General features: G+C 30.0%; 1 pseudogene across 1 annotated transcript; it reads left to right on the plus strand.

Annotated features, from left to right (window-relative positions):
* Positions 1-1,395: 1,395 nt before the first annotated feature.
* LOC147908442 (ATP-binding cassette sub-family C member 4-like) lies at positions 1,396-14,284 on the plus strand (annotated as a pseudogene). Its single transcript, XR_015546128.1, has 4 exons — positions 1,396-1,484; positions 2,136-2,441; positions 2,510-3,828; positions 12,161-14,284. The product of XR_015546128.1 is annotated as an ATP-binding cassette sub-family C member 4-like (transcript).
* The last annotated feature ends 708 nt before the right edge of the window (positions 14,285-14,992 follow it).

A 14,992-nucleotide genomic window follows, 5' to 3' on the forward strand; every position in this document is an offset into this window, starting at 1 on the left:
CTGCACGTCTATTAGAGTATCGGCACTCTGTGTGATAGTGATTAATGATAATTTATTGTAGCCATTAATAATTGCGCTACTATTCTGTACTATTCTATAGTATCGAGATTGTGTAGCGTCGAGTTTGCGTATATTCTGTCTTTCTCTGAACTTCAGTTGAGCGGCGCGAAACCCCGCGAACGCGCACAAGGTCACGCCGTGTTCACGCTACAATCATTGCCGAATTCCATCGTATTTTTGAGACGGCGAAGTCTTGTTTGTATAATTCGCGAGCGTATCCCTGTGTGCCGCGAAGATCTAACGAAATTGATACGCCTAGCGTAAAGCATTCCGGGACCTGTGTGAATCCGTTATCGCGCTTGATTAGAGCTTATCGTCACGATTTTGTTGGCAGATGTAAATGCAAGTCGAAGTCTTCGACTTATTCAATATACTTGTTAATTTTGTTATTGTTAATTCTGATGTGCTTGCCGTCCCTGCTTCGCTTCTCCAAACGATCCGCTATCCTCGAACTGTCCCCTCTGCCATTTCCGAGTCTGAGCTACCGGTTGAGAGCTCGTCGACATTCACAGCTCGTTAGAATATTGCATAAAGAAAATATCACGTAATTTCGAAAAAGAGTGGCACGCTCACTTGTGCCTGGCGCCCAACTATTGTCTTGCGATTGTGTGTTGCCCTTAAGAGCGGACGAGCGAAGATGCATTTCTGTGGCGTTTCATTTAACGTCACCCGTCATCCGATTGCATAAGAAAAGCTCTTAGCTGTGAATGCGCGACGAAGTTGCGCCACGCTCGTGAATACGCTTCTGAAATAGAATTTACAAGATTTTTCATTTTATATTTTCCAAAAAAAAACTTAAAAAATGTGAAGAAATTAAGATATTTCTTTTAAAGATATCTTTAGAAATTTAAAATATAAAAATTGTTAAAGTATTATTAGAATCTTTTTGAAGAATTTTCAAAACGTTAATTCCGGATACAGAAAATAAGTATATTTTTGTCCAATGTGATATTATTAAGTTGTAATGATCGCTATCCATAAAAAAGTAAAGCGTAACGATGATGTAGATCTTTTTTTGCACATATTCATGATACCAAAGATACAAATTATCGATTAAAATTGATTAATTTTATTTTAAAATATTATATTATATTTATGTAACTTATGCCAATTGTATTAATTGAAAGTCATTCTAATTATAAGCTTGAAATAAACTATGATTTTGTTTAATTTGTTTAGAAAATTTACGAGCATTTTCATTCTAATAAATTATTGAACTTACGTCGATTTCGATTCCTGGACTTATATAATTTCTTTTCTCGATTCTTGCAAAGAGTTAATGATTTTTGTATTCCAGGAAGAATTTTAAACATATTTTCGAAGGATGTGGGCATCATGGATGAGTGGCTGTCCAAACTGATATTGGAGGCAATCCAGGGGTTTTGCGTAGTATGTGGTATAATGATCATGGAGGCGATCATGGAGTTAATCAGTGGATGCTGATATTGATAGTCATACTAATCATCTTGTTTTTTTTCGCTACGAAATCCTATATGAAGATCCTAGTCAAGACCTCAAACGTCTAAAAGGCGTAAGTAAGTATATTAGAGCAAGTAACATTAATAGAAAAAAGTGCGGTGTATATTATATGAGGTTTAAATTCGTGGACTCTTGCCAAAGAATTCGTATTTTTACTTTTTTAGATTTCCCGGAATTTAATAAATTCTTCAAAAGTTTTTTTGAATATGTTTTTGCGTTTTCAGTCCCATATTCTCATACATAAATGCCACTCTGAATGGTTTGTCAACGATCAAAAGCAGCGGCACGTGATCTCTTTTTAACATACGCCGTAGCCTTTGCTGTCGTTGCGGATTTAATAATGTGCCTGTTCCTCGCTTGCATTTGCTTTTCTCTAATACCAATGAATGAGACTGGTAAATTATATTATATCTAATTAATTAATAGATTCTTAGTTAAGGAGAGTTACATTTTTTTTCTAAAGATTTCATAAAGATGCAAAAGGTTACAACTTAGAAAAATTAATTAGTAGAATTAAATAAACTTTATGTTTTAATAATCCTATAATATTATGTTTTAATTAATCCTTATTTCAGCGTGTGATCCTTTTTCTCAATCATCAGACTATTGAAAGTTCTCTTTGTTCTTTATATTACAGGCAGTGTAGCTGGCAGCAAAACAGATCTAGCAATATCGCAGTCATTGATCTTGATCGTTTGTCTACAATACACCATAAAACAATTTAGCGAGTCGGTGTCATTGATGACCTCCGTGGAAAGGATTCTTCAGTAGACACAAATCTTCCTAAGGAGGAACCTATTGCCTCGGACAATTCATCGCCACTTACATGGCTATCCTAAGGACAATTGATTTTAAAGGATGTCAATATGAAATATCATATAGATAATCCACCAGTTTTGAAGGTATAAAATAAACCGACTGTTCATTCTTAAATATTATTTGTATTTTATCACGTAATCGGGCTTTACAGAATCTGAACGTATCCATCGAGCCTGACTGAAAAGTTGAGATGGTTGGACGAATTGGCGCCGGTAAGTCTTCCTTGATCTCAGCGCTTTTCCGCTTGTTCAATGAAGGTCTAAAAGGCGAGCTCAAGATCAGTCGGACACAAGCACGGGCTTCAGTGAATTGCGCTGCAAAATCTCCATTATATCACAGGAACCTGTGCTCTTTTCCGAGAATCTACATTACAATCTAGATCCGTCTAATCAGTACGATGACTTGAAACTGTGGGAGGTGTTGCGGCAAGTCAAGCTTAATGATGTCACACTGGACCACGATATCTTCTCTGGCGGTCATAACTTCAGCGTTAGTCAGAGGCAACTTATATGCCTAGTCAGAGCCATCTTGAGAAACAATCGCTTGTTCGTTCTCAATGAAGCTATGGCCAATATTGATTCGCAGTGAGTCTTTACAATTCTTTAGGATTATATTTAAATATCATTTGGCGAAGACAATAAATTTTAATTGATTAATTACATGTCTATAATAAATTCTCCATAGCAAAAAATGAAATCACAGTAATCGCAAAGTCATGATGATATGCAAATATTTACCTTGTCACGGATGTGATAGTAAAAGCATTGTACTGTAGGAATATCCGCTTACAAGTGTGACATTATACAGATGAATTAATAGTTATTTATTGTGTTATGACACATACAGATCAAGATAATAATGTGGTGTAGCCTTTGATGATTTTTCAATAACATCACACAAATTATGATGACTATTGAGAATTTATTATACTATGAATGTGACATTTTTGCTATGAGGTATAGCAATAAATTACCATATGTAAATAATTCAAACCTTCTATAATTAAGTTGCTACTTTTGCGAATGATTGTGAATAACATAAAGTATTTTTACAATATGTTACATCAAGGGTACATCAAGTTACGGTCGGGTACGATAAACGTTTTATTTAATTCGTTTTATAATAAATTCAAAATTAATAGAAATCAAATCTTTTCAAATCGAATTGGTAAACATTTCCATTAAAATAGTATATATTTTGTATCTGTAATTTGCAACGCATAAGAGAAAGAGAGAGAGAGAGAGAGAGAGAGAGAGAGAGAGAGAGAGGGAGAGAGAGATTTATAAATTTAACATGTTTATAAATTTGCATCCCTCAATTTGAAACTACACATATATTTCTAGCACGGATGCTTTTCAGGATACAATAAGGAGCAGTTTTAAAGAATGCACCGTTATCACGATTGCACATCATTTGAATACGATTATAGATAGCAATCCGATCATCGTGATGGGGAACAGTTCTATCGTAGTAAGTTTTTCCGTTTTAATAATTAAAGTGTGAATAGGTTAAGAAGAATATTGATTTGTAAGACAAAATTAAGAGATAATTTTCTGTATAACTGTCTAAAAAGATTACTTATAATAATTTTGATTAATAGCATGATCAGTTCAATTTCTGAAAGATGTTTAGAATAAAATTCATTCTAAAAAGTGAAATTTCATTCTTTAAGATTGAATATTGGGATGTTCTTATTCAAACCAACCTAATTTTCACTCTTTAGAGAAAATTTATTTCAAATTATTCAGAGAGTTTAAAATCATTTTTTATTTAATATACTTTTTTCCTGAAAATTCAATGTTACGTATACAAAGAATAATCAAGCTTTTTTTGGAAAATTTTGTAATATCCTGGGGGAAAGTTTTCATACGAATTTGATAATTAAAATTGTCATGTTAATAGGAATTTGGTTGTCCATATAAGCTGTTATACGACAAATCAAATGACAAAGCCACGAAATTTACAGTGAATTAAAAAAAAAGAGAGAGAAGGCAAAACAATTAGCCGAAATCAAATTTTATTTACAGCATATTTAGTTTAAACCTTTTACTTTACGAAAATAAATATTATATTTATAATTGTGTGTGTGTGTGTGTGTGTGTGTGTGTGTATATGTATATATATATATAATATATATATATATACATGTAAGTACATAAAATTGTGTGCCTATATATATATATATATATATATAAATATTTTGAAAATAAAAATAAAAAATAATAGTAAAATTAACACCACGTTTTATGTTTACATTAATAAATTATATTTTCATTATAAGAATAATTGTATTTACCTTTACATTACAAAGAGCATTATAATTTCACATATCTTCAATCATTAAATATTTTATTAAAGTTGTCAGCTTCAATTTAAATCGCTATGTATCGTTAGAAGCCAGGTAAATAAAAAGCATCCATTAAGCACGTTTATACAGGGTCCGGCAAAATGATCTCCCACATTTTAATCTTTAATAAAAACGCCATTGTAAATGCTATTTAGATTTTATTTTTATTAACTGAAAATTTATGCTATGCCATTTGTTTTTATTGAGTTTTGAAAATTACAGAGTCCAAGTGGCGACCATTTCTTTCGATACACATTCGAAGTTGATTTCTAAAAGTTTCCATCACTCGAGCAATAATTTGAGGCGATATTCCTGTAATTTCTTGGCGTATTGCTGCTTTCAATTCGTCAATGGTTCGGAGGTGGTGTTGAAAAACCTTCGCTTTCAGGTATTTTAAAGTAGCAATACGCCAAGAAATTACAGGAATATCGCCTCAAATTATTGCTCGAGTGATGGAAACTTTTAGAAATCAGCTTCGAATGTGTATCGAAAAAAATGGTCGCCACTTGGACTCTGTAATTTTCAAAACTCAATAAAAACAAATGGCATAGCATAAATTTTCAGTTAATAAAAATAAAATCTAAGTAGCATTTACAATGGCGTTTTTATTAAAGATTAAAATGTGGGAGATCATTTTGCCTGACCCTGTACTTAGTATAAGACCAAATGTTACAATCATTCATACCTTGTAATAATAGAGTAAAAGCATTAAATGCGGATCAAGCACTAGTTCGGAATCACACATTATATTTAAATAATTATAGTATTTTTTATATATCAAATAATGAATATTACAAGATTCTTTAGCATTTGCTTTGTCTTTTTCAATTTTTTTTTTATTTATTAGCAATAGCGCTGCACATTTTATTAATATCGTTAATAAAACTAGGTCATAAACTAGGGTATGTACAAAATTCATAGAAAGTGTAATATTATAAGAATTGCCTTATGGCTTTTACAGGAGCAATAGATTTAACGAAAAAAGTTGATATGTTTAGATGAAATTAAATCCCAAAAAGATAAAACATTTGGTAAATTAATTCGCAATAAGTACATGGAGTCTAATTGCGAATAATTATTAAGTAATTTAATCAACATTAAAACGCATAAAACAGTAATGAAATGAAATAAAATCCATAATGTAATCTTTATAAAAATATAAAATATGAAATATGAATTATTCTTTCAAGAGTGATCCACATCTAGTGGCCTCAATCTACGTATCTATAAATAAAAATTCCGTAAAAAAAGGCAATCTAATCTAGATCTAGATTAGATCTAATCTAATCAATCTAATTTAATCTAGATCTAGATTATTTGTGTGTCTAATATTCAACACTTGTCGATTAAACGGCATTTACATACGTTATCCCTCAGTGTACATATCTTATAGTATAGTTTCATAAAGTTCCTAGAGGAACTGTGAAAATTATTTCTGAAAATCTTGTAAAAAATATTAAAACGTGTTTGTGCCTTGTGCAGCAAGAACTAATTCAGTTAAAATAATAACAGACTCGGAAACTATGGCAAAGACGCTAGAAAGAGCGCTGGCGCCATTATTGATCATTGGATCGTTCTGCAATTTGTACATGTTCGAATATCTTCGACAATATCGTGGGCAATCTAGGACATATCTTTATTACCTATATGCTTTGGTCAAATGAGGCTCTCTTATATACTTCTCCTACTATCCATCATACGTCATCAGTTTGCAAAAAAACATCACGAGCAATTTTTATCTGTTGTTTAGCATTACATTAATTCTCATTTGCTTCAGTCGTTTTAAGGTACAAATTTTAAAATGTACTTCTGGTTTCAATATAATAATACTTGATCTTTTAGTATTACTTTTTTTTTGTTTAATAAGATGTTTAATTGAGAGCATTAAAGCAGTCTTAAATTCACAATTACAGGCAAATACAAAATGATAAAACGTTTTTATAAAAGGCTTTCAATACCGTTAACTATGACCTACTTTTAGTTAAACTCAAGCTATGCAGTCTCTCTCATTCGGTTCTCTCACTAATCTATAATCACACTTAATCACTAATTCGTTTCTTACAAATCGCACGCAGCAAAAAAGTCCTCAAATATAATTCTTTTCTTCTTTTTTCTTCTTCTCGTGCCATTTTTTTCTGGAGTACCTCAAGATTCCATTCACGGAATTTTACTTTTTAATATTTTTATCTGATTTATCTAGTGTTTCTCTAAATAATGTCCTCTGAACCCTTCATATATGCAGACGACGTAATTCTTTTCAAATTCTTTTACACATTCGATGCTTTTGCAACCTGTTCTGCTTTAAATAAAAATCTAAAATTTATTGCCGCGAATGATCTACTAATAATTCACTGTATCTAAATCTCTTTAAATCATCCTTGCTAATTGTCGGTTCTTCAACATTATTATCCCGTATTCAATCATTCGATATTTCTCTTAATTCCGTTCCAATTCCAACTCCTCTTTTATTAAGATTCTTGGTGTCCATGCTGATTCTTCATGGATATTCGAGTCATACGTGCCTATCAAGCGTCAGGCTGTTTACGCTTGTCTACGTCTTCTTTATTCTTCGTCACATCCTTTTCTTCTTTTAAAAACTTCTCTCTTCTCAATTACTCGTTATTTCATTATTTTATTAGGTGTTGGAATTAATTCGTAGCGTTTTACAAGTGATGGGAAGTACTTTTATTAATGTATTTTTTAATGCTCATGTGAAATAAATAACATTCTTTCATTAAAAACGCTACGAATTAATTCCAACACCTAATACGATTACGCGATGTTGTCTACGTTTCGGTTCTTAATCAATAACTTCTACATCGTGTACAGTGTATCCAAAATTCTTGCCTCCACTTCTCTTCGTAAATACGACCATATATCTGTGTATTACCAGAGATCTGGTTGGCTTAAGATGTGGCAACGTTTTATTCTACACATGTATTGTATTTCGTTTTTTTCTTTTTTTTTTGTTCAATACTCCTCCATATCTCCTCTATATCCTCTATTCAACGCTTCTTTCAGTTAAACTCTGAACATCATTCTATTTACTTTTAACTTCCTTGTCACCAAGGTACCAAGATTACTTTTCATTTCACTATGTTCCATATCATTTTCTTCTACATCTCAGTCAAATATTTTAATTCTGTTCATATATAAAAACCTCTCTCTCTTTGTCCCCCTGCTTTCGTTCTGCTGCCTCGTTTCATTGCAGCACAATATTTAAGAGAGACTGTAACTGGTATATGTATAGGTGCTTACGCCTGTATGTGTACGTGCGTATGTATATAATTTTAACTATTGCTTCATCACTCATTGCATCGTTGTCTTAGTCTCAGTTTTTTGTTGCTGGCAGGCTATGTAACAGCAGTTTTGCTGACGTCTAACTATTTGCAAGCTATTATATTGTATCATATTTTATGTCTATTACTTTGTTAATATGTAATCTTTTTCATAGTTTTATAATGAATTAAATTAAATTTAAAAAAAAATTTTTTTTTAACAATTAATTTTTTTAATAATCAATTTTATACTTTACATTATTATAATATAATTCTTTATCTTTCACATTTTCTGTACACATTGCAACAACAATTTTTACTCAAATATAAAATTACAATAATTTTATTCTGTGTCGCATAATCGATTAATATAATTTTTTTAAAGGATTTGAAAATGTGCTTACATAAACTTGCTATAGTAAATGACACGTTAGAAGTTCTCGGAGCGCCAAAGGAATACCAAAGACTACGTAACTGGATAATTCGTATGATAATCGGATTCATTATATACATTTTTTATAGATTAGCACGTGCTTATTTTTTTTTTTGTATACTTCATGACGACATACCTTTTTTGACTGACATTAGAAGTATTTCTGGATAATTATCCGGTATACATAATTATATTAAATGCTCTGATTTCTGCAGCTATCTTTGAGTTAGTATTATACATGTGTACACATGTGTATTTATTTTGTAAGCTATTTTTTATTGACATTGTGCATCAAAATGTTTACATTGTGAAACACTTAAAGACCTTTCGGTAACATATAAAAAAGGAAGTCATCTCCATTATTGACCATGACCTTGACATTTGTATTGTATGTTGTCTGTATTGTCTATACACAACATGTATATATTATATAATACTTATTTTGAGTCTTAAAAATATACTAAACAACAATTACTTAACATAAATAATTAATTACTACTTTTCATTATTAAATATTTGTAAAAGATGGGTATCTTTAAAAAACGTTGTGTGTGTGAAGGAATGTAATCGAATAAACATATTATCAAAATTTTTATCTTCAATGAATTTGATCTTGACATATGTCGTCATAAAAAAGTAACAACAAAAATAACGATAAAATTGTAACATAAAAAGTAAAATCGTCATAAAAAAGTAACCACAAAACTAATGGCAAAAGTAACTTTCCGTTCTTGGCTATAAGAGAAAGCTGCACCGCATGTCAACATGAAGTTACGATACAATTGAATCAGACGCTCAAGATGCCTCAGCAATAGAACAGACTTCCATATCCAAGGCACTTCGCGTCAAAAAACGTAAATGCGTTTCAAAAAATAAAGTTATAAAAGTTCCGCATAAAAGTTTTATCTTCGTGCTCACAGTGTGCATGCAATTATTTGGAACTGTTTAAAACTCATTTCTGCTGTGAAATTTTTATGAACTTCCTAAATCTTCCCGCGATTCTTTTTTGATGCATTAACGCTTACGATAGGATAAGCATGAACGATGTAACTTCAAAGTTTCAAATTGAATTATGACAAAATGACGTAATGTGATGTTTAGAATTCACTATTAAAGATTTTCAGCGATCTTTGCGCATCTCTCGGTTAAGGAAATATTAGATATAGAATCTTTGCAAAAAGTGATTGGAATTCGAAACACTTTTACACTTTTCTTATAAAAATAAATGTTAAGGTAAACATTCCAGTGACGTACATTCCAGTAACATATCGAACATATATTGTACGTCTAGATATTAACACATAGTTAATTTATATTATTATATATTATTATTAATTTATATTATTATATATTATTATATATTATTATATATATATATTAGGAATACTCCGAATAGTAAATTAAGGGGTACCGAATATTGGATATCTGTCGTCAAATTTTTTTTGGATATCCAATTATCCGATCGGAGATTCCACCTGCGTTCAATGCTTTTTGATACTAATTCGGTCGGAATATTCGTGTACATGGAGACCACGTCAAATGATATAATACTAAAATTTGTATCAATTGCTTTTCCATTGAGTTTATTTATTAAATCAAAGCTGTTTTTAACTGAAATTTTTTACATTATTATTGTCAATGATTTCCTTTAAGAAAGTCGCCAGTGGATAAAAAGCACTATTAATACAACTGACAATCAATCTTAAAGGGTGACCTTCTTTGTGAATTTTTGGCAAACCGTAAGATCTCGGAAGTTCGCCGTCCGAAACGTACAATTTTTTATATAAATTAGAATCAATGTACCCCTTATTTTTCCAATTTTTTAATAATTTACCAATTTCAACAGTTATTTTCTTCGTGGGATCTTATGGAGGTGGAATCTTATGGAGAATAAGACTTCGATTCCTTTACACGAATTTATCAAAGCAATTATGATTATAATTAATTCTACATTTTTTAGTTTTGATAATAAAATATTTAAACAGATTTTTGGCATGCCAATGGGTTCTCCTTTGTCCCCCATACTGGCGAACATTGTTTTACAAGATTTTGAACAAGAAATCATTACCAAGAATAACATTAATTTATCGTTTTATTTTCGTTATGTGGACGATATTGTATTAGCTATACACAAAGAAAAAGTTGAGGGAGTTCTAGAATTGTTTAACTCATATCACGAAAGGCTTAAATTTACTGTGGACTTTGGCGATGATAACGGCATACATTTCCTAGATGTTAAATTAATGAGACAGGAAGGAAATATCATCTTCGATATTTATAAAAAACCTACCAATTCTGGGAGATATCTGAATTATTTTTCGAATCATCCGTTAGAACATAAAAGGGGAGTTATTATTAGGCAATTTGATAGAATTCTATTCTTATCCCATCCTATATTTCATGAAAAAAACATCTCTGAATTAATTCACACGTTTCTAAATAATGGTTATCCTTTAAAGTTTATATTTTCTACAATAAATAATAGAATTAAAACGTTGGAAAACAGAACTAATTTAGATAAAAATCTTAAAGAAATTAATAATGAATGTGACTCTAATGTTACTTCTAAAAAATTTTTCACGTTACCATATTTGGGCAAGGTTTCGGAAAAATTTAAAAAACTTTCACATATGTACGGTTTTAATATAGCTTATAAACCAATGAATAAATTGAATACATTTATTAAGACAGGAAAGGATGCTTTGCCTAAGGATGACCAATGCGGAGTAGTTTATAAAATTAATTGCTTAAACTGTGAATCTTCTTATGTTGGCCAAACCAAAAGGAAATTAAAAACTCGGATTAAAGAACATAAGGCTGATATAAGAAAACCTTCTTCCGAAATTTCTGTGGTCTCACGTCACCGTATGAATGGATGCATGAATTAGATTGGGATAATATAAGAATTTTAGATAGAGAACAATCTTTAGCGAAAAGAAGAATTTCGGAAATGATACATATAAAAAGACAAACAAGTGGTATCAATAAGCAAAGTGACACGGAAGCCTGAGGTTTATTTTCCTCTTCTAAAAAAGGATGTCTCTTTCTGTTAATAAACAATTCTAGAACTTTCTAAAAATTTTGACTCAGATATATAAATAGTGGTAAAATATATGATAGGACAAATAACAACACATAATGTCACGACAAAATTCTAACTGTGTAAAAGAAATATTCGAGATTCATCGTTTGGTTTTTTTGCTGTAAAACAGGTAATGATTCTTTTTCTTTATATTCTGACTAGAAGATTTTAATATATATACAATTTTATTTAGAATCAGGAAATTCTTGTTCTACACTTTTCTTGATATGACAATTGACCGTGTAACATTACTGCATGAAGCATCTTCACATACAAAAGAACATGTTTATTTAATTACAACTGTCGACTGTTGAATTTAATGTCAACTAGATGTAACTCTGCGTTTTAAGAATATTATTGAATTACTGAAGATGGCCAGATTGTGGCCGAAACGTTTAATGTTTTAATGAATGTAATAATAATTAAATATCACAAACTATAACTTGTGCTGTGGTTTTTTATGCTCTTATTTTTTATATGTGTTAATATTAGAACCACGTTAATTTCAAAATATTTATAAAATATTATATTAAAACATGAAAAAAAAATTAATTTTCTATTTTACTACTTTTTATTACTTATTAACACAATTAGAATATGCTTATATATGATATATATGTCATAATATTAATGAAAGATTAAGTCTTTTTCACTCATTTTAGATACACAAGCTCTAGATTTCATCGAGTCAATGATCTCTTACTTGTATTCTGTTCTGATCTATCCGGAAACAATGCAGATTACAGAAGACAAAATAGATCCATCTTTGTGCATCAGCGGATAACAGGAGCTAAGGATCACATTCAATATGTATGGATTATAATGTAATAATTATTTAATAAAAATACTATATATACATGTGCACGCTTATGTATATATGTATACAGAATGTCTCAAACTAACTTTCACATCGACATATTTTAAAAAGTATAAAAAATATTTTCTATGAAAGTGCAACTATTTCGAGAGGGGCCTATTGTAATCACGTTATTTTTTTCTAGATAGAGGTACTATGAGAGACTCAATGAAAAAGATGTAACGTTTATTTACGCTTTTTAAAATAGAATTATATGATTTTTTACGTAATATGATTTCTTTATAATCATTCTACATGTACAAGTTTTAAGTCAGAAATTTAAAAAAATTGATAATTTACGATATATTATATTTATAGGTACATTTTTCTGGCACATATAATTAACATAACACATTAAATATCTCGTAAACTGTTAATTTTATGATAATCGTAATATCCTAATACTTGTATGAATAGAATAATGAGATAAATCAGGTGTAAAGAAAACATATACGTGTTTGTTTAACAAAATTATTCATTGTATCTACGTATTTTTTTGATAAAACTTTAGTAAATGGGCGACTTTTGCCAATTTCGATAACCTTGATGTATTGTCAAGGTCATGACCCTATAAGTAACTTTCTACAAGTTTTTTAATTATCGCTTGTTCTTCTTTAAAAAGTTATTATCATATATGTGTATATATATATGTATGTGTGTTTAAGTTTTTGTTTTTTTTCTAAGTGGAGTAAAGCAGACAAATTCTCTGCTTTTAATCACAAATTCTCTCCTTTAAAATACATATTATTTACTTTATAATACAAATTCTCTACCTTGAAGACACATATGATCTACTTTCAAAATGAAAATAATATAAGAAAAAAGCTTAGTTAGAATATGATAAAATAGAAAAAATAAAATAAATAATTTCAAATTATTCAACAAATTATTCAACAAATATTGCAGAGTATAAATAAACACGCGTTCATAATGTAGAAAGATATTTTGCACTTAAACAAAGGGAGAGTGGGTCCCTTAAGAAGAAAGTAAATTCTAAAGTTATTTGAATTACCGAAACACATAATTTTTGTATAACAATTACTTTTTTCTCTCTTACTCCTTCGAAAATCCTTTTCCAGGATTAAAGAATATGGATTAATACATATCTAGGAAGTAGAATCTTAATGCTGAGAACAACAAAAAGTTTCGAAACTGAGATTTTCTTTATCATTTCTTTGTCTAATATGATATTCCAGCTGTTACGTCGTAATAATGTTTGCTTCATATAATAGCTGTGCAATTTGTATTTATGAAATAATAGTCGATAGATCAAATAATAGTTTGCACAAAGAAGCAATGTGGATTTCTTAAAATTGTACTTACAATAGAACACCAGGTGTCGGGAATTTTGATCCGCTTTTTATAGACTGTTCTCAAAGGAGAAAAAAAACGGTATGTGTCTGACCGTATTATATCATTGGCTCATAATTTCGAAGAAATCGAAATTTTGAAATAAATATTGTAATAATTTGAGAAACGTATTGTATAGGAAATATCATCTTTATAAATTTCATTTTATTTCGCCGAATGTTAAGGATAAAATTATACTTGGATATATGATTTTGAATCTCTGATGATGATTCTGAACACAGCAAGTAGACCGCGCGCCAATCGAAATATTGCTCACTTCAGTAAGCATTCGACTTACTCGCACAGTAATTTTCTCAACTGAAGAAATATTTTAATAAAATTTACCAACATGGAAAACGATACAAATGTTCGATAAAATCGCAAATGTTAATAGAATGAAAACTGCGATTTTTGATGCTGAGCAAAATAAAACAATATCTTTGTCGCTCTCAAAACAAAATATAACAGATGAATTAAAAATTTGTAGTTAAATTTTATACAAAATACAACTACCTGAAAAAATGGAAAGTTCCATGCTTTCTAAAAGAGCAAAGATTATTGGAAAGATAATTGTGGAATTTGTGACGGAAATGATTGAATCGTGATTTCCGTGATTTAAAAGAAGAATTACTTTTGGTGAAAGAATGTATCACACATGAAGATATTAACATGACTAATTCTAAAACCAACTTATAAAATATAATTCTAAAACCAACTTGTCAATGACAATTGAAAAAATTAATAAATTATCTAAAATGATAATTGACTAATATAAACTATAGAAATCAAAGCCTTTAAATGATACAGCTGGATCTTAATGCTTGTATGATTCTTGTGTGAATTTATATACTACGTATGTAGTCCCCAGAAACATGTCAAAATGTTTTTTCGGTCTTGAAACAATAACTCTACTAAGCTATCGTAGTAATATCACGAGTTAAATTGATTAGCAATTTAACAAATTTATTATGCTTATTTGCATCTTCGAAACGATTTTAATATGTCATTCAACATTATTATATTAACTGTACAAATAAGTTTCCTCCGTTCTTAATAAAAAATTAAGCATTTATTGTAAAAGAACGATACATAATGTTTTTGAAAGTATTGTCCATCGCTAGCCACTACTTTTTGCGTTTGGCACGAATCTTCATTCAATAATGCTTCCAATTCCGCGTCTTTGTACACTTTCGGCCTTCCGCTACGTTCTTTGTCTTCGACGTCAAATTCATCGTTCTTAAATTTTTGAAACCATTCACGATACTTCTCTCACTTAAGGCAGCCTCAC

This window comes from Acromyrmex echinatior, chromosome 9 (genome assembly GCF_024713525.1).
Source record: "Acromyrmex echinatior isolate Ae372 chromosome 9, ASM2471352v2, whole genome shotgun sequence".
Classification (NCBI taxonomy): domain Eukaryota; kingdom Metazoa; phylum Arthropoda; class Insecta; order Hymenoptera; family Formicidae; genus Acromyrmex; species Acromyrmex echinatior.